At 34.8% G+C, this 19319-nt stretch overlaps 1 non-coding gene across 1 annotated transcript; it reads left to right on the top strand.

Moving 5' to 3' along the window:
- The first annotated feature begins 1284 nt into the window (after window positions 1-1284).
- Trnan-guu (transfer RNA asparagine (anticodon GUU)) lies at window positions 1285-1358 on the top strand. The gene has a single exon. It is a non-coding gene; the product is annotated as a tRNA-Asn (tRNA).
- The last annotated feature ends 17961 nt before the right edge of the window (window positions 1359-19319 follow it).

Here is a 19319-nt window from a genome sequence, read left to right as displayed (position 1 = left end):
TAGGTCAAGTCGATGTCAGAAAAAGTAACGTATACCTTTTATTTCTAGTCTATATTTTTTTTAACATTTCCTTTTCTTTTTTTCTTTTCCTTCTTTATTTCTTTCTTTATTTGTCTTTTCTTCTTCCTTTCTTTCAAAATTATTCTCACGTTTCCTTTTTTTACATAAAGCCATTTGCTTTATTAATATTTGCTATTACATAAGGGCGTTATCATCGCTGCCATGTTAGCGCAACTGTTGACGCGTTCGGCAGAAAGTTATAACGTTGGTGGTTCGCATCCACCTGAGGACGTTTCATTGATTTCGATTTTTTTTTTTTTTCGAATTTATTTCAAAATGTCTTTCCTCGTATTTTGAAACTTTCTTTTTATCATTCTTTCTTTATTTTTAAAAAAAATTTTCTTGTCTTACATTTTCTCTTTCTTTCTTAATTTTCTAGTTTTTCTGTACTTTCTTTTTCTCTCTTTCCTTTTCTTCTTTCTTTGTTTCTTTGCTTCTTTGTTTCTTTGTTTGTTTCTTTCTTTCCTCCAACCTTTCCTTTCCTTTCCTTTCCTTTCTAACAACTTCAATTTCCCTCCTCTTTATCACATGTTTCTCCTGGTAACTTAAAAATTAAATAATACGTTTTTCTTGCGATGATTGCGGCCTTCGTGGCGCAACCGGTTAGCGCGTTGGTGGTTCGAATCCACCCGGGGGCGACCTGTTTTTGTGAGTATTTTTTATCAGACATTTTTTTCTTTTTTCGTCCTCCATGCGCTTCCTCTTTATTTCTCGAGTTAGTAGTTTTTCTTTTCTTTCCTTTTCTTTCTTTCTTTCTCTCTTTCTTTCTTTCTTTATCTGCTCCTGCTCCTCTCTTTCTTTCTCCAGTCAAACGATTTTTTATTTTCCTTCTCTTTATCCCGTATTTATTTTGTCAAAAAAAAAAAAAAAAAAATACTATTACATTACTATTAGATCGTTTTTATATAAAAATTTTTTTTTTCAGTATTGTTTTTTCGATACAATTCTTTTAATTGTCTTTATTTTCTTGTATTTTCAAACTTTCTTATTTTTTTTACATTTTCTTTTTTTTTGTTTTTCTTTTTTTCTTCCATACAGTTCCTCTTTCTTTCTCGATTTTGTAGTTTTTCTTTTCTTTCTTTTCTCAATTTTACTTTCTTCTTCCTTTTTCTTTTTTTCGCTTTCCTTTCTAGTTTAACAATCTAAAATTTTCTTTCTCCTTAGCACGTTTTTCTTCTGTTAAAATAAAAGATAAATGATATTACGTTTATCAGTGTCAATGTTGCCTTCGTGGCGCAACCGGTTAGCGCGTTCGGCTGTTAACCGAAAGGTTGGTGGTTCGAATCCACCCGGGGGCGATTTGTTTTAATAAATACTTTTTTCAGTTACTCCCCCCCTATTCTTTTAATTGTCTTTGTTTTCTTGTATTTAAAAACTTTCTTTTCCTCTTTTTTTTCTTTTTTCTTAAGTTTTTCTTTTTTTCTTCTTCCATACATTTTCTCTTTCTTTCTTGAGTTTGCAGTTTTTCTTTTCTTTCTTTTTCCCTCTTTTCCTTTCTTCTTCCTCTTTTGTTTGTTTGTTAGTTTCTTTCTTTCTTTCGTTTTTATTTCTTTTTCCGCTTCCCTCTTTCCTTTTCAGACAAACGATCTTCAATTTTCCTTCTCTTTATCTATTTATATGCGTGATTGCCAAAAGAGCACTTTTAGCTAATTGGCGCAATTACCCCGGACTTGGCGCAATTGTGTGTGTGTGTGTGGGGGGGGGGCAGCATATTTTCTCTAAAGCATATTGCACAAAATAAAATAGACGTTTTTTTGTCTGTTAATTCTATTTTCGATCCTTTCCAACTTCCGAATAAGTCTTCACTTTTGGCAGGAACTGGCTGATGTGATCACCATATTTATCATAAGTCCGAGTACTTTCCAGTTCTTCAGGATTCATCGCAAGGGATAAATAAATACGCGTGTGTATCTATTCTTATTAACGTGGTATCTTTAAAATGTACATATACATACATACTTATATATATATATACACCCTACTTTGGGGTAATTGCGCGAAATCCGGGGGTAATTGCACCAACTAAAAAAAGGGCTATTTATATGCGTGGTTGCCAAAATAGCACTTTTAGCTAGTTGGCGCAATTGTGTGTGTATGTGTGTGCATTTAGGCAGAAGTTTTTCTCTAAGGTACATTTTTTCTCTAAGACATATTTCATTAAATAAAATAGACGTTTTTTGTCTATTAGTTCCATTTTCGATCCTTTCCAATTTCCGAATGACAGTCTTCACTTCTGGCAGGAACTGGCTGATGTAATCACCATATTTATCATAAGTTCTAATACTTTCCAATCCTTCAGGCTTGATTGTCGGGGATAAATTAATCTAACTGGTTTTGAACAATTCATATACTCCCCCCTCTTCTCTTTTCTTCATTGGTTATTTATTTTATTTATTCATTGGTTATTTATTTTATTTATTTATTTATTTTATTTTATTTATTTATTTAATCATTTCTTTCCATTGGTTAAAATTAAGAACCAATAATTTTTGCCAACAAGAAACAAGGTTATTTATCTCATTAGCACAGAAATCCGGAGTTCTGGAAGCAATGAAGTTATTGGACGCCGATTCGGCATCATCTCGGCTTTTGAAGTATTTTTCGTGCAGGAAGTTCTCGAGATGCTTAAAAAGTGATAATCGGTGGGCGAGAGGTCTAGTGAATATGACAGATGGGGCAGAGTTTCGTAGCCCAATTCGTTGTCATGGAGGAGAATTGGTCCCTTCATATTAACCAATCTCCAGCACATACATTGGAGCTTCTGGTGCATTTTATCAGTTTCTCAGCAGAACTTCTCCGCTGTAATCGTTTCATTCGGATTCAAGAAGCTGTGATGGACGAGACTGGCTGCAGACCACCAAACAGTCACCATAACCTTTTTTGTGTGTAATTTCGGCTTCGGGAAGTGTTGTGAAGCTTCTCCGGCATCCAACCACTGTGCCAATATATAAGTATGTTTGTTCGAAACCGAGGCTAGGATATGTATCGTGGAGACCCGGAAGCAGAAAAATTCTACATAGGTAGCACTTCAGTGATCTTGAAAATCTGATTCTGTGGACACAGACTATCAATGCATAATAGAACATATGCTAATGACACCTCACTCTCGTTACACTACTGGAAGCTAATCGAGGCGAACAAAACACCTTCAATCAAATGGAAAATTCTTAGGAAGGCTAAAACATGTAGTTCACTAATTTCACCCTGTTACCTATGTTTAGCAGAGAAATATGAGATTCTTAGTTTTAAGGACCGAGATAAGTTACTAAATGTAAAAATTGAATCGGCTATCAACTGCAAACACTTTGGTAACTACGCTTTAAATAATCTATAAAAAATCATTTTTTTTTAAATTCAACTTTCAACCCAAACAAGGCACAGTGCCGCATTGAAGTAGGGGGCTACTATCGGGGACAGAAGTTGCAGGGGTATTATGAAGGGAGATGAGAAGCAAGATGTCTGTTCACATCACACTTGAACTTCTGCATGTCAGTACAGTTGGGAAAGCAGAATTCCGAAAGGGAGTTCCAAAGTCTAGCTGTTCTGGGGAAGAAACTACTGGAGTAGAAGGCTCTCTTACATCTAGGAATCTCAACTGTGAAGGGGTGGGATTTTGCTGCTTGTCGGGTTAGTCGGGGGTATTTACGTCCAGGGGGCACAAGTGCTTGTAGTTCGTCAGAGCATTCACCATTAAAGTACTTATAGAACAGGCAGAGGGATGCAACATTTCGTTGATGGGACAGAGGCTGAAGCCTAGATGACACTTCAGAGCCTATTAGGTTAGTAACTCTCTTTTGAACCCTGTCCAGGAGCGAGAGACAAGTAGAAGATACACCAGGCCAAATGTGACAACAGTACTCCATACATGGGCGAATGGTGGTCTTATAGAGACACAAGATACTTTCAGGCGTAAGTAGTTTTCTAGCACGGTAGAGAGAGCCCACCTTCCTGGCAGAAGACGCTAGAATAAAACAACCTGGCTAATACCTCCTAGCTCCATCTCAAACATCCGCCACTTATTCCAAACTAACCAAACGGAAACCAATTTTGCCAAGAATTAGATGAACATGAGTGCGGTTTTATATTTTTGCATATTTGATAATTAAATACCCGAAGACGTTTAACTAAAATAATCTATGGGTTGTACACTCCCTTTATTGGAATGTTGATATTCACCTACAGGAATTATTATCGAAAATCAACGCCACATTAGTATACCATCTACATAATTAACCTCCAAAGATAACTTAACACTCCAACCAGGTAACTAAATAAACGAAATATATGCTATTCATGCCCCCCCATATATATATATATATATATATATATATATATATATATATATATATATATATATATATATATATATATATATATATATACTTTAGAATAGTTTTTATTTAACAATCAGTTGTTATGGAAAATGTGAGATTGTAGGTTTACAAAATATTACTGGCAGTAATATTCTATACCAAACGGATGTAAAGAACGCATAACATGGATTTTACTAAGCAAGCTGGATCTAAAAAAACATTCATATCCTTTTTCTGCAAATCCTCCTGCTACAGGACTTCTGATAAATTTATTATTTTCACTTTGACTTTCCATGTCTCACTGACTTTAGCAAATAGGGTGCATACCTTTATAAGTATTTGCTAATATTTTCTCTCTTCTGATGAGATGGTAGACGTCGAAACCCTATAGATTAAGGAGATACATTTTCTAAAGCATTCTTTGTCTTGCTTATAATAATAAAAAAAATTTTATATGAAACTCAACCACTTCATTTCATTTCAATGAGAGTTTTTTGAAATTCATTGCATTACAATTATATATATATATATATATATATATATATATATATATATATATATATATATATATATATATATATATATATATATATATTTCCTTTCTCTTCCCAGATTTTTTTTTTTTATTATTTATAGTTATGTCTCGGAAGTAGAGTGAAAAGCACATCTTATTTTTCTTTTATTAATATTATTTTTTCCTTGTACACACTTTTTTTGTGAATTATTCCATGGATTTCTGCCTTTGGATTATTATGGACCATCTTCTTCCAATTACGGGATTTCTTTAGATTTTACTTGTACAAATGGAAATTCTTTTAACTTTTTTGAAGTTTTACATTTGGATTTTACCGTCACTGGATTTTTTTATCTTCCACCAGACTATCCATTAATGTGTAATCACCTTTTTCTTTACCATATTCCCTCTGCTTAACTTATTTTGTTTTCAAGTAAGATCTTCGACTTACTTGCAGTTTCATCAAATACTTTTGCAAGCAAAATCCGATCCCGCATTTTGCTAATTCCTACCCTCTGTTGAGAAGGAAAATATTTCTTCGAAACTCTGCGGATTAAGAACTATCCACTTATCAAGTGTTTCCTTTTCAAATTAAATATGTTTTTACTCTTTTTCAAAGTGTTTTTAAACATGTTTTATTAACTATTTGCTCTTTTATATATATATATATAGTCCAAGAATCCAACCCTAGAACTAAACATATTAACCCATTAACCCATCAAATATATACATATTATATTAAGAAAAAATTTAACTACCCGAATTTAGATAAAAAAAATGACAACCACCGAAAATAAGTTTATATATTTACATGTAAATAGCTTTGCTACGATAATTAACCTAAACATCATTGTATAGGGAAAAATATAACTACCAATACATCTTAAGTCGTATTAATAAGCCCACATATCAATTTAAAAGAAACACCAACCCAACCGTGCACGTAAGCACATAAGTACTAGCGATGACAAGAATTTGGCCTTTAGATCAAAGCAAGATAAATAGCCAACAGACTAATAGAATGCGAGCACCTCCCACCTGTCAATAGCCTAATCGCGCGAATCGGTACTTCCTTCCCCCACTCCTACTCTGAAAACCAGAAAACTAAAGACAAATGAATGAATAAAAAATAATAAAAAACGAGAAATAAAAAATAAAAACGAATAAAAATAATACTTGTCAAAAGGAAATTAACGTGACCACCAATAAAAGATATACAACCAGATAAACAACTTAAGATACAATAAATTTTCAAATCAAGGGCAATAAATAACCACTAAGTTAAAAGAATCACCTAACACCTACCCTCTAATGATAGCCTAAACGCGGGAAACAGAATTTCGCCTTTCTCAACACATCCCCCCAAACCCTACGGCTTACATTGACAAAGTATACATCCTAACCTGTCCCGAAATGTAGATCACATCCAAATATCTTATAAAAAAAATAATGTAATCTTGACACCTGTTTACAATAACAATTTTTTTTTTGTCTGATGAAGTGCTGTCCCTGAATTGGGACTCCACTGAAACAGGTATGCACATATGTAATCATTAATTTGTATATGTGACATTGTATAGTTTATAAATAATTTATGTTAGCTTTTCTAGAACGTGCGATCGAGCACTTTTATATTTACTTGTGATACAGGTTATATATATATATATATGTGTGTGTGTGTGTGTGTGTGTGTGTGTGTGTGTGTGTGTGTGTGTGTGTGTGTGTGTGTGTGTGTTCTTTTTTCTTACTGAGCAAATCGGCCCGTCTTAATATAACTTCGCCACGAAAGAAAAAAAAATAAGAGAGAGAGGGAGAGAGAGAGAGAGAGAGAGAGAGAGAGAGAGAGAGAGAAAATACTTGACCGGATCTTTCGATCGATTGCCTCTCTTGTGTTCTTCCTGGCTTTACCAAGTCGATAGGAACCGCCTACACATTTTGGCTTGAGAAAATCAAATTTTCTGTTGCTGGGTACCTCGGACTTTTACTGCGACTCCAACACGGACTCAGTTCTTCCCCGACCCTCAGCACTGGTCTCAGATTTTATCGCCCCCCCCCACACACTGGTCTCCCTTCTCCACCCCCTTTTCTTCCTCGCTCTCTCGAATTCCTTCTTTTTTCTTTCCGCATTCTCTTAATCATAATGCCTAAGGCAAGAATCTATCCACAATCCAAATTATTGTTAAAATTTTATTTCGATGAATAACTGCATTTCTATCTCTCATTTTTATGCCATACTAGCAGATGTACCCGGCGTTTCCCGGTATTAAACTTAACTTTAAATACCTTTGAACAAATTAAGTAAAGAAAATACGGAAAGAAACTGAGATATGTTTATGCGAGTAATATGTTTTTTTTTCTTCTAAAAAATCTCACTTCTTGCAAATAAAAAAAATCTCTGAGATAGAAACCAAAACCTAAAAACAGTGAGTCAAGTGCAATAACAATTGGGCCAGGTTGAGACAATCTTTAAAAAATGTTTTCAAACCTACTTATTCCTAACATAAGGAAGCTGTAATTTGAACAATTCGCGCATGCGCATTCGGGAAACAGTTGACAAACAGATAAAAATACAATGACAATTTTTGAATTTTGACGCCTTAGCAGCCCTTTTTTCAGATGAAAACAATTTAAAAAGTTTTCTGCATGTCTGAATACCCTATATACCAAATTTCAAGTCTGTAGACCGAACATTCGTTGAGTATATAGGTTGAGAGTTGTCCTCACACACGCATTCACACTTTTATAGATAGATTTTATATTATACGAGCAAGGGGGTGATCTTGGCCGGCCGTGAAATACGCTTAAATATATTTCAATTCATGTCAATTCTTTGTTGAATATTATATTGTACCTAATACATAGCAGTGATTTCAAATGATTGAAAAAAAAAGAAAAAACAATAACTTGGGTGCCATCAGCTAGAATCGAAACCCAAATATTTAGCCACATTCCCTACTGTTTAAGCTATCGACAGCTAAATAAGAAAAATTTAAAATGAAACCACTTCAAGCTATAAATGAATTTGTGCGGTGCTGCCCGGTCATAAAGTACGCTTAAACGTGATATTTTAATTTATACAGATGGCGTATTTATTAATACTAAGACAATACCTTATCGAGTATCATATTAAACCTAGCATATAGTAGTAAGATCAAAACTAATATATATATATATATATAAAGCTGAATGTGTGTGTGTGTGTGTGTGTGTGTGTGTGTGTGTGTGTGTGTGTGTGTGTGTGTGTGTGTGTGTCTGGTCACGAATAGGCTCCTATATGGTTGACTATTTTAAAAAACTGATTACATATAATGATTGAAGATGTATCGAGACACAGGAATGGGTATGTTTGATCTGGCAGAACGGTGGTTCATTAAAATTGTGGGGTCTGCGTTCGCGCCTGGTCCACAAAGTATGGAAATAAAAAACTTAAAAATTAAAAAAAAAAACATTTACAAGGGTTTTTGATATAGATGTACATAATAATACTTTGATAAGTATGCGTTAACTTAAATAGGGATGGTATAATAAAATTGTGGGGTCTGCGTTCACGCCTGGCCTCCATAGAATGGAAATAGGTACACACTTTAATAAAGACTTTTCATATCTAACTGCGTAAGTATACTTTGATAATTATGCTTCAGTTTGAAGAAATATGGTATAATAAAATTATGGGGTGTTGGTTCGCGCCTGACCTCCATAGAATGGAACTATGTCACAAAGTTTAACAAGGTTTTTTAATATAGATCCACATAATATTGTGATAAGTGTTTCAGTGTGAACAGGTATGGTATAATAAATTATGGGGTTTATCTATTTTATTTTTACTTTCATCATATTTTGCTTTGGTTTTGATACCCCCAAATTCGAAGCTATCTCTTTACAAGCCTTCCTTTACATAACCTATCATACTTTCATAAATCAGAGTCCATTTTCTGTAGACTGTTTTTGAACCCAGTCAACGACGGATACATTTGCTAGTATATATATATATTCCGTGTTTCATCCACTCTAGGATTCTTCAGGATTATGCACATAAGCGTGAAGAATCCTAGAGAGGATGAAACGCGGAATATTCAGTGTAGCTTAATCACCATATATATTTTATAACTTACTACCTAGCTCTACCTACGTATTGAACACTTTTGAAGTAAATACTTAAAGTTTACGCATAAATTTATACTTTCGTATATTAATTTTATGTGAGTAAATGAAGTAGTTATATATATATATATATATATATATATATATATATATATATATATATATATATATATATATATATATACACTAGCATGGGTGCCCGGCTTTGCCCGAGTGTTTGGAGGTGTGTGTTGAGCAAAAAAAAAAAAAAAAAAACGTAATAGTAGGAAAGCAGGCTTGAACACGTATCGTGAAAGAGGAAGAGAACGGGGGAAAACGTGATGTCTTTACTGTTACAACCACAGCCAGAAACCGGAAGTGACGTAGGTTTTAATTAAAGCTAAACAATCGAAAAGAGGGTATGACTTTCGAAAATATCGGCGAAAAAAGCGACCCCTCCCTGTAGAAAAGTGCCCAGTTGAGGGTGAAGCAATTTATGTTTTTAGATAATTTTTCGGTATTTGTCGTCTGAAGGGTGGAGCTTCAATGACGATACTGATCTTTTGAAAATCCGTCGCCTCTGTCGAAAGTTTTAGGCAGACATGCAAACAAACATACATACATTTATATATTGGTAGCTCAAATTTTCGACCTAAACCGATTAAAAAGCTTGCCCTATCTCTGAATACCCTTTATGTAAAATTTCAAATGTTTAGACCAGAAATTGTCTGAGTAATTTGGTAGAGACCGCAGGGGTCATTTTTTTTTTAACTTTGACCTCTATTATAACCCCTTAAAATTTATTGTTTTAGGCTCAAATCAAGTTATTAAGTTAGATCCATGCTCAAGGAACCTATATCTAAAATTTCAATTGTTTATACCCAAAATTGTTGGAGGAGTTGGGTAGAGTTCTCAAAAGTCAAATCGTTGAACATTGACCCTTTAACAGCCAAATTTCTGGCCAAAACCGATTACTTAGTTTTTCCCAAATCTCAGTACCCTGTATATCAAATTTCGAGTCTGTCGACTAAAAATTGACAGACAGACTTATTGCGTAGGGAAATGTACACACACACACACACACACACACACACACACACACACAGACACACGTTCACTTTTATAGATATATAGATAGATTTAGAGATTTATGAAGAATCAGAATCGGAATCGGTACTTGTATCGGAATCGGCAATTTAGTACGTAATCGGAAATCGTATCGGAATAGGGAAAAATATTGGAATCGTTTTATCACTAGTATATATACGTGTGTGTATGCGTGTATATATACACATATGTGTGTATATATGTACATATGTGTATACATATATATAGATACACATATGTGTGTATATATACATATATGTATATATACACACATATATGTGTGTGTGTGTGTGTGTGTGTGTGTGTGTGCATATATAAACTGTGTCAATCGCTTTAAAGCAGATCAGTAAACTATCAATATTTCACTAAACATACGTCTCAAAAAAAATGGAAATTGTACCATCAAAGGGCTGCTTTAAGGTAAGTTATTCCTCAAAATTATATATATATATTTATATTATATTCACGAAGTTATGGCATTTTATTTATGGATTTATTTGCTTTCCCACCAAAGCAAAATGTGACACAAGGCCGTTTTTAATGTGGGGTCAAACCATCTCCCCTAAAAGTAGGGTAAAAAGGGAGCACTCTGGTTGTGACCAAAAATAATAATTGCCCCAGTATAGAGGGTTTCTCCTCCATTGACTGGTACAAATTATCTTAAGTGCAGCATCTGAAGAACAGATACTACACTTTGAGGTATTTATTTGCTCCCCCACTGAGCAAATTAGGCACAAGGCCGATTTTTAATGTGAGGAGTGAAGGGGAAATGGGGACCAACTCCCCCGGGAGTTTGTTTATTTATTTGCTTCCCCACTGAGCAAATTAGGCAGGAGGCCGTTTTTTAATGTGGAGATAGGGGGAATGGGGAGGGAAAGGGGGATCCAGCTCCCGAGAGGTGGGAAGTGGGAGCCGGATTAGAAACTGTTGGTATGAAGGGTTGCCCCTTCAGTAACTAAGGTCAGATATGTGGGGTTTCTCCCACATATGGTCTTTGCTAGTCATAGCTTGCAGTATCTGTCGGAACAGATACTACACTTTGAGGTATTTATTTGCTCCCCCACCTGAGCAAATTAGGCACAAGGCCGATTTTTAATGTGAGGAGTGAAGGGGAAATGGGGACCAACTCCCCGGGGAGTAGGGGAGCTGGATAGTGACAATAGGTATGAAGGGTTGCCCCTACATTGACCAAGGTCTTATATGTGGGGTCGCCCCCACATAGGGTCTTTGCTTGCAGTATCTGTCGGATCAGATACTACACTTTGATCTCGGCCCGAAGGCCAAGACTGTCCATCGCTTTATTGCAGATCTCTTTAAATGCCAAAAAAAATCAGGCGATTAAAGGTTATCCAAAAGCAAAGAATTCGCAGTAGTATTGTCCATCAAAGATTTAGCCACGGAGCTGGAAAGGGATCCTAAAACCTTGGCTTCATTCTTGAACAACCCGAACACCAAATCCAGAAAAATAGGGGCACCAGGAGAATAATTTTAGATCGTGATATTCGGAAAATTCGTAGGGAAATCAACCGAAACACAAACAGTACCAGTGCTTTCGTTTTTGCAAAAGCTGGAATCGCTCCAAGATCCAGGCAGGCCCGATACAATGTGTTGAATGAGACTGCAAGGAACATCAAATCTCACCAATAGCTCCATTGAGCAAACAACATAGGTAAAAACGAATGGTTCGGTCACAGAATTACATGAAAATTGATTTCCAACAGATCCTATTTAGGGATGAGGCCCATGCTACTCTTGACGGGCCGGATAGATGGACCAAAGTTTGAAATCCGAACGGAACTCCAACTCATTACAAAGTTCATCGCCAACAAGGAGGTGGAGCCATCATGGGGATAAGTTAGTTGGACCATTCCGAGTGCCAGAGGGTGTAAAACTTACCAACGATGCGTACACGGCCTTTTTGGATAATCATTTGTCGACATGGCTAGATGACCTACCATTGTCACGTCGCTTTCACATGATTTTTATACATGACAATGTACCATCCCATTCTGTTAGGGTGACTGTAGCCTTTCTGGAATCTATGGGATTCGTTGAGGAAACTCTCATGACCTAACCACCGTGTTCTCTAGACCATAACCCCATTGAATATCTCTGGTCAATATTAAAAAGAGGAGTTTATGAGGGAGGAGAGCAATTTACTTCAAAGGATCCCTTGTGGAAGAACATAGTTGATGTTGCTAGAGCCATAACTCCTTTTAAGATCAAACAATTGACTTCCTCGGGGGACAAAAAGTTGTTTTAAGTTATTTAAAAAATGGTGGTTATGTCGATAAATAATTAATTTATTTGAGGCTTATACCTAGGATATGTTTTTGTTTATTATTCTTTAACAGAAATATCTATCTATCTATCTATCTATCTATCTATCTATCTTCTTCTATACTCCTATAAACTCGTTTGTCTTTTGTGTGTATTGATATTCATATTAAAAACCCTCTTTTCTATTTATTTAAAAAGAAAATACAATTTTCTTATATATGGATCATGGAATTGAATTGACTTGCAAAACATCTAGCTATTTTAATTAATTTCTTATTTGTTTTTTTCGGTTTTCTTATGGAACGATCATCTTTAGTTAACTACTACGTGCAATTATATTCATGCAGATATTCTACATGATTTATACTTGCATAAAATTTTTTTTACAGTAAACAAAAAATTGTTTTCATATATATTTATGTATACCTATATACTTTTGTTTAAGCTATTAGTCTATCTATCTATCTATCAATCTATGTATATATATATATATATATATATATATATATATATATATATATATATATATATATATATATAAAAGTGAACGTGTCTGTGTGTGTATCTGTGTATCTGTGTGTCTGTGTACATTTCCCTACGCAATAACTCTGTCAATCTTTAGTCGACAAACTCGAAATTTGATATACAGGGTTCTGAGATTTAGGAAAATCGATGTGATCGGTTTTTGGCCAGAAATTTGGCGATTAAGGAGTCAACGTTCAACGATTTGACCTTTGAGAACTCTACCAAACTCCTCCGACAATTTTGTGTCTACGTACTTGAAATTTTAGATATAGGTTCCTTGGACATGGATCTAACTTAATAACTTGATTTGAGCCCAAAACAATAAATTTTAAGGGGTCATAATAGGGATCAAAGTTTTAAAAAAAATTGACCTCTGCGGTCTCTTCCAAATTACTCTGACAATTTCTGGTCTTAATATTTGAAATTTTACATAAAGGGTATTCAGGGATAGGGCAAGCTTTTTCATCAGTTTGGGTTGAAAATCTTTAGTTAATAATATATAAATGTATGTATCTGTGTCTGTTTGCATGTCTACCTTAAAATTTCAATAGAGGCGACGGATTTTACCAAGATCAGTATCGTTTTAAAGTTCGATCTTTCATACAACAAATATCGAAAAATTGGCTAAAAACATTAATATCTTCCCCTTCAACTAGACAATTTTCTACAAGGGGGGGTCATTTTTTTCGCCGGTATTTTTGAAAGCTATCCTCTCCTTTAGATTGTCTAGCCTTAATTTTAAAAAATGTCGCTTCCAGTTTGGCAGTGGTCGTAACAACATAAACGTTAAGTTTTACCCTGTTCTTTTCCTCCTTTGCGTACGGGTTCGAACCTGCCTTCCTACTACCACTTTTTTTTTTTTTTTGCTCAACATACACATCCAAACACCCGGGCAACCCCGGCGCCCATGCTAGTATATCTATAAAAGTGAACATGTGGGTTTGTACATTTCCCTACGCAATAACTCTGTCAATTTAAAGTCTACAGACTCGAAATTTGATATACAGGGTACTGAGATTTGGGGAAATCGATGTGATCAGTTTTTGGCCAGAAATTTGGCGATTAAGAGGTCAAAGTTCAACGATTTGACCTTTGAGAACTCTACCAAACGAAATACAAATAGCAGCCATAAAGGGAACAGCATCTATTCTTTAAAGAGTCCTGGGATATAAATTTAAATCATAACAGAATCAAGTGTTAGCTCCAGGAGGGAGCCCCTTGATCTCTTAAAACTTACTGAAGTTAAATAAATAATAAAAAAAGATACACATATATATATATATATATATATATATATATATATATACTCACACACAAATTTGATTAAAGAAATAAAATAAATACACCTTACTCTTTATTATAGTATATTAAATACACCTTACTCTTTATTATAGTATGCTTTTCTTCTTCTTTTGTATATTTTTCACTTTTTTTTCTTCCTTTCCTCATTCACCGACGTTTTTCATTTTATTCCTCCCCGCTCTTTTCGCCTTTTCACCTTTCGCGCGAAAAGAGTGCATCGTGTGGAGGAACACGTGACCAGCCACCAAGAGATCGATAATCGTAGACAAGACAGGCGGTAACGAATATTCGGATGGCGACATTCCCCAAAGATGAAGAGAGACTGGGATATCGATCATGCGAAAACTTACCGTGTCCGGTTGCTTAGCAACTGAAGCAAGACGCATGAACTGTGTGGTATTGGCACCTGTTCAAAGACTCCGAACAGGTGCCACTAAGAATTTGTGGAGGAGGTTATTTGAGATTGGTCGAGGGGCGTTAGGGTTAGGGTTGGCGTTAGGTAAGTAAATACCTAACGTAGATACATATTACAGATTAAGATGAGATAGATTTGTAAATAAGAACATTAGTCTATACTCCTATAAATTTGGGATTTTTTGTGTATTGATATTCATATTAAAAACCCTTTTTTCTATTTAGTTATTTATTTGCTTCCCCAGTGAGCAAATTAGGCACAAGGCCGTTTTTTAATGTGGAGAGTAAGGGGAGGGCGACCAGTTCTCCTGAGAGGGAACTGGATAATGACAACTGGTATGAAGGGTTTCCCCTACATTGACCAAAACTGATAGCTCAAGAGCAACAGTCTGATATGTGGGATTGCCTCCGCATATTACTTTGATTGCAGTATCTGCTGGAACAGATACTACACTTTGATAATAGAAAAAAGATCTTGGCCCGAAGGCCAAGAAGCAGAAAACACTATCAACAATTTCCCCCACTCTTTATCTGTGCCTAAACCTAAACGTAGATTCCATGATCAAAGCTTCTTTCTTAGAACTGCACGCCTGTGGAATTGTCTTCCGTTTTCCTGCTTTCCAGCTGACTACAATATGGTTGTGTTCAAGTACACAAGTTTTTGATGAGCCGTTCCATATAAGTTAATAAATTTACCGAATTTCCAATACTAACGATTACTATATTGTCCAATTTGTACTGTACGTTACTTAACCTTTATCCTCGAGTGGCCTCTTGGCCTTGATGAGTGGTAATGCCTATGTAAAAAAAAGCATAAAAAAAAAGAAAATACAACTTTGTTATATATGGATAAATCATGGAGTTGCAGTATTTTGCATATTCTTTTAAACATTCATTTAAATAATTCTCTATTAGTTCTTTATTTCGGTTTTCTCATGAAATGATCAATTTTAGTTAACTATTACGTGTAATTATATTCATGTAGATATTCTACATAATTTATACTTGCGTAATATTTGCGTAAAAAGGTTATACAAGGTGGCCCACTCAAAAGTAGTCCGATCTTTCTAATCTTTCTCTTAACGACCAACTGACACCACAAGACAAAATGCAATTCTTTTTTCCAACAAGATGGCGCTACATGCCACACGTCTCACAGATCACTGACACGAGTTCATGACATGTTTACGGAAGGGTTAACAATAAGCAAAGGATTATGGCCACCCTGTTCCCCGGATTTGTCATCATGTGATTTTTGGGGGACTTTAAAACAAAAAAGTTTATGCAAATAATTCTCACAATCTAGACCAACTAAAGGAGAACATTACCAATGCTATCAGGAGAATCGCCAGAGAAGATTTAAAGGCAGTATCTGCAAACGTTGTTAAACGTGCCCAGAAATGTATGGATGTCAATAAGGAGCACTTGCAGCAACTTTACTATATTTTCTCAGTTACTTTTAAGTGGGTTACCCTGTAGTAAACACAAACCTATTTCTATATATATTTATGTATGTGTATATATATTTGTTTTAAAAAATTTGCCTACCACGCTCCTCTGTCAGTTTTTTATCCACAGACATGAAACTTACAGCCAAAGTTTTGAATCAGAAATTGAGACCAGTATTTTTGCCTAAGGGCTCTTATATGAGGCAATTTCCCTCTATATATTAAGATCTATTAAAATAATGTTTGTTTTTTCTTTGTTATATTTTCAATTATACCAGAAAAAATCAATTTTTAAGGAATTCAAGTATTACTGCTTAATTCAAAACGTGATAAAGTAGTAAAGTTCATAATAAATCAAGCTCTATTCCGATCAACGCTATGGATTTAGGCAAGCTCGTTCTATTGCAGATATCCTAACTGTAATCTTTGAATGTATATACCATACACTGGACAAAGCAGGGAAAGGTAGGGCAGTAGCTCTAGATATATCTAAGGCTTTTGACAGGGTATGGCACGATGGTCTTTTCAGGACAATTAGATCATATGGTATTACTGGACAAATACTTAACATAATTAAATCCTTCTTAAATAATAGAAGAATCCAGGTTGTTCTCGGTGGTCGTATATCAAAACAATGTGACATAAATGCGGGTGTACCTTAGGGGTTGACCATTGATTCTTTATTATACCTGATATTCATAAATGACCTCCCTGATAAAATTGTCTGAGATGGGCATATTTGCTGATGACACCATGCTCTATAACAGGTATGGGGAGAGAACAAATAAACACATATCTAAGGAAACAGCAGAAACCCTAGAGGAAAACCTCCAATGGGACAAAAATGAATAGTAACATTCAATGCTGCCAAAACTAAGCTTGTTTCCTTTAATAATTACAAGAAACCTTCTCAACCATCAATATGTATGGCTAATGATGCATTACTTTGAAGTACTTTTTTCAAACTCCTCGCCTTAACGTTCACAGGGAACATGAGTTTGAACATATACATCGAGGGCATTGCTGATAATTGAGAAAGGGATGTTCTTCGATCTGTAACGTAATCCCCCATTGAGGAGCGTTAGAACTACGCTAAGGTAGCTTTGTATTCCCGGGTGACGCCAGATAACACAAGGATGTAAGATAGAGAAGATAAATATATATTTTTTATTTCATGTCAAAATAGATATTGTTTGAAAACCAGAGAAATATATTGACAATTTTTGAATTTTGACGCCTTAGCAGCCCTTTTTTCAGATGAAAACAATTTAAAAAGTTTTCTGCATGTCTGAATACCCTATATACCAAATTTCAAGTCTGTAGACCGAACATTCGTTGAGTATATAGGTTGAGAGTTGTCCTCACACACGCATTCACACTTTTATAGATAGATTTTATATTATACGAGCAAGGGGGTGATCTTGGCCGGCCGTGAAATACGCTTAAATATATTTCAATTCATGTCAATTCTTTGTTGAATATTATATTGTACCTAATACATAGCAGTGATTTCAAATGATTGAAAAAAAAAGAAAAAACAATAACTTGGGTGCCATCAGCTAGAATCGAAACCCAAATATTTAGCCACATTCCCTACTGTTTAAGCTATCGACAGCTAAATAAGAAAAATTTAAAATGAAACCACTTCAAGCTATAAATGAATTTGTGCGGTGCTGCCCGGTCATAAAGTACGCTTAAACGTGATATTTTAATTTATACAGATGGCGTATTTATTAATACTAAGACAATACCTTATCGAGTATCATATTAAACCTAGCATATAGTAGTAAGATCAAAACTAATATATATATATATATATAAAGCTGAATGTGTGTGTGTGTGTGTGTGTGTGTGTGTGTGTGTGTGTGTGTGTGTGTGTGTGTCTGGTCACGAATAGGCTCCTATATGGTTGACTATTTTAAAAAACTGATTACATATAATGATTGAAGATGTATCGAGACACAGGAATGGGTATGTTTGATCTGGCAGAACGGTGGTTCATTAAAATTGTGGGGTCTGCGTTCGCGCCTGGTCCACAAAGTATGGAAATAAAAAACTTAAAAATTAAAAAAAAAAACATTTACAAGGGTTTTTGATATAGATGTACATAATAATACTTTGATAAGTATGCGTTAACTTAAATAGGGATGGTATAATAAAATTGTGGGGTCTGCGTTCACGCCTGGCCTCCATAGAATGGAAATAGGTACACACTTTAATAAAGACTTTTCATATCTAACTGCGTAAGTATACTTTGATAATTATGCTTCAGTTTGAAGAAATATGGTATAATAAAATTATGGGGTGTTGGTTCGCGCCTGACCTCCATAGAATGGAACTATGTCACAAAGTTTAACAAGGTTTTTTAATATAGATCCACATAATATTGTGATAAGTGTTTCAGTGTGAACAGGTATGGTATAATAAATTATGGGGTTTATCTATTTTATTTTTACTTTCATCATATTTTGCTTTGGTTTTGATACCCCCAAATTCGAAGCTATCTCTTTACAAGCCTTCCTTTACATAACCTATCATACTTTCATAAATCAGAGTCCATTTTCTGTAGACTGTTTTTGAACCCAGTCAACGACGGATACATTTGCTAGTATATATATATATTCCGTGTTTCATCCACTCTAGGATTCTTCAGGATTATGCACATAAGCGTGAAGAATCCTAGAGAGGATGAAACGCGGAATATTCAGTGTAGCTTAATCACCATATATATTTTATAACTTACTACCTAGCTCTACCTACGTATTGAACACTTTTGAAGTAAATACTTAAAGTTTACGCATAAATTTATACTTTCGTATATTAATTTTATGTGAGTAAATGAAGTAGTTATATATATATATATATATATATATATATATATATATATATATATATATATATATATATATATATACACTAGCATGGGTGCCCGGCTTTGCCCGAGTGTTTGGAGGTGTGTGTTGAGCAAAAAAAAAAAAAAAAAAACGTAATAGTAGGAAAGCAGGCTTGAACACGTATCGTGAAAGAGGAAGAGAACGGGGGAAAACGTGATGTCTTTACTGTTACAACCACAGCCAGAAACCGGAAGTGACGTAGGTTTTAATTAAAGCTAAACAATCGAAAAGAGGGTATGACTTTCGAAAATATCGGCGAAAAAAGCGACCCCTCCCTGTAGAAAAGTGCCCAGTTGAGGGTGAAGCAATTTATGTTTTTAGATAATTTTTCGGTATTTGTCGTCTGAAGGGTGGAGCTTCAATGACGATACTGATCTTTTGA

Source organism: Euprymna scolopes, chromosome 37 (genome assembly GCF_053919585.1).
Source record: "Euprymna scolopes isolate OS-2025 chromosome 37, ASM5391958v1, whole genome shotgun sequence".
Taxonomy (NCBI): Eukaryota; Metazoa; Mollusca; class Cephalopoda; order Sepiida; family Sepiolidae; genus Euprymna; species Euprymna scolopes.
The sequence above is the reverse complement of the archived record's forward strand: the minus strand, read 5'-3'. Positions and strand labels throughout refer to the sequence as shown.